Genomic DNA, 2,889 nt, shown 5'->3' on the forward strand with positions numbered 1-2,889 from the left:
ATGCATACATATGCATAAATAAGGTGCTTATACACATTGACAGAGAGAAGCTAACTCTAGCAAACACATATCAAATTAATCAATACTGAAGAATACCCACACTTCGCCCGCGTGCACGCACACACACACACACACACACACGCACACACACACACACACACACACGCACTCACACACATACATACACGCACACACACACTCATACACACGCATTCATATATACACATACACACAGTCATACACACTCGAATACACACATCCTCATGCACGTACACGCGCGCAAGAACACACATAGGTATACATATTTTTATCACATACTCACATGCACAAAGACCTACACTCAACCACATATACACAGTATAATGATATTTTACTCTCATATACATACACACATAAGTGAGTAAAGCACGAAATCATGATTTCATTACTGTTTATATTAATTTAGAACTGTTATTAGTCACGCACTTACTCAACGGATGTGAAAACATAAGATTTATTTTGTATTATTATTATTATTTTTGGAAGGATAAATAAATTTCTTTTGTCTATCAAGACTCTTACAATGCCTCATCGATGCCTTCAATGCGCTGTGAGATATCGATTTTAAGCCTTGCTTGAAGCAACGACCAAAAAGCGCTTATATTTCATTTTGAACCATGTTCAAAGCCTGCAAAATATTTTGACGTCAATTCCCCCCCCCCCCTAACTGTTCACATTATTTGCCTCAAATTTAATAAGGCACAAAATAATCAATCAATCTATCATTCAGTCAATCAATCACATAATCTATCAATCAACAGAAAGAGAAAGTGAGAGAAAGGGAGGGACATGGCGGAGAGAAAGACGGTCTGACAGAAATTCTTATTCCATAAAATCCTTCAGTCTTGATAATTCAACTCAGACATTAGCTGGAATAGGCCATCGTGTCAATTAAGCTATGTTTCTTTTATAAAGATGAAATAAAAATAAGAAAAAAGAACATACAGAATAAAATTAATTCATAAAAATGAAATATAATAAAGAATAAAATAATATATAAAAGCAAAGAAAATTAATTGCTAAAATTAAAATGCGAATAATCTCTATTTCTATTATCTTTGCTGTATTTACTATTCAAGATATTATTATTATTATTATTATTATTATTATTATTATTGAAAGTTTTGCAAGCGGATGTGTCTGAGAGAGTCTCGTGATAAAAGTAATTTTAGTACAAATTACTAATGGAAAACTGTTTTTTGTTCCAGTTTTCACTCTGGAGTGTTTAACAAAATACTTTCAGATTATTTTAACATTCACCTCATTTCCTAGAGTAGGAGAAATGTTCGCCTTAGATGCAGTTTCTTTTTCTCACTCTAATTTTTATTATTTTTATCTCTTTTCTTACAAACGGCCATTTGCTTTCTTTCTCTGTTGTAATGGTGACATCAAATATAGTAGCAGGAGAAACCCGTTATAGTGATAGAAACAGAAACGCGACCCACCACCACAATATTTCAAATATCAAAACAGAGTATGAACAAAAATGAAAACAGACAATATGACAACTAAACAAACATACCGAAAAAACATTCATGCATAAACATTTAAATTCACATATTGAAAAGCTCAAAACAGTGTTGAAAACGTTAATTTAAATCATAAAAGCAGTGTAAATAGTAGCTACGATACCACCACAAACAGCTCTTCTTTTACTGATGTCACAGGGAAATAGAGGATGTAAGCCGTCTCAAAAAAATATATAGAGGAGGTCTCTCTCTTTCTCTAGAGAGAGAGAGAGAGAGAAAGAGAGAAAGAGAACGAGAGGGAGAGGGAGGAGGAGAGAAGGTTTGGGGGAGAAAAGATAGAGATTACCTCGTTAAACAATGAGTATTCAAGAAAGGACAAAGAAGGAAGGTACATATTTCTGATTTACAAATAACAGAAGATTTCTATGTGCATGGACAAAATGTGACCCCCGTAGAGAAGCAGGGAAAAATGGAAACGTATGCTCGTTTTTTGAAACTCAGGATAATGTGTAAAGATAGGAACGGGTTGTGCACAACACGCCAAATGTGTAAGAGATATACTTGGGTCATGATCAAAGATATTAATGTAAACGTGGGCCATTGGGTCCTGGTTACTTTTAAGTGAAGTACGGGCAGGAAGTGATTTGATAAATTCAGCACTACAGTATGCGTTTCAAGAGAAGTTTTTAACAATGATAGATACATACAGTCTACCCCCTTATGAAGGTGGTGAGCTGGCAGAACCGTTTGCGCGTTGGATAAAATGCTTAACGGCATTTCTTCCGGATCAAATTCCGCTGGAGTCAACTTTCAACTTCATCTTCTCAGGATGGGGATCACTCGGCTCGTTCGTCGATGAAGAGCGCGGCTATCCGCGTGAACTGATACGAATTGCAGGACTCAGTGAACATCGACAACTCGAACGCACATTGCGGTCCCGGGATCCTATCATCCCGGGGCCCCGTCCAGTCGAGAGGTTTCTTAAAAGAGTATACATATATATAACTATATATTATTCTGTGACGTAGGAGTGGCTGTGTTGTAAGTAGCTTGCTTACGAACCACATGGTTCCGTGTTCAGTCCCATTGCGTGGCATCTTGGGCAAGTGTCTTCTACTATAGCCTCGGGCCGACCAAAGCCTTGTGAGTGGATTTGGTAGACGGAAAACTGAAAGAAGCCCGTCGTATATATATATATATATATATATATATATATATATATAAAAATGAGAATGTGTGTCTGTCTGTCTGTCTGTGTGAATCCCTAAAACTCGAGAACTACGCAACCAATTTCATTCAAATTTTACACATGCCTTACTTAGGGTTCCAGTTGTGTTTTAGTCAAAAAAAAGAATTTTCAACTTCTTGCAGAGTTCGAGCA

General features: G+C 36.4%; 1 pseudogene; it reads left to right on the forward strand.

Annotated features, from left to right (window-relative positions):
- The first annotated feature begins 2,326 nt into the window (after positions 1-2,326).
- On the forward strand, positions 2,327-2,487 carry LOC128250044 (5.8S ribosomal RNA; annotated as a pseudogene).
- The last annotated feature ends 402 nt before the right edge of the window (positions 2,488-2,889 follow it).

This window comes from Octopus bimaculoides, chromosome 1 (genome assembly GCF_001194135.2).
Source record: "Octopus bimaculoides isolate UCB-OBI-ISO-001 chromosome 1, ASM119413v2, whole genome shotgun sequence".
Lineage (NCBI taxonomy): Eukaryota > Metazoa > Mollusca > Cephalopoda > Octopoda > Octopodidae > Octopus > Octopus bimaculoides.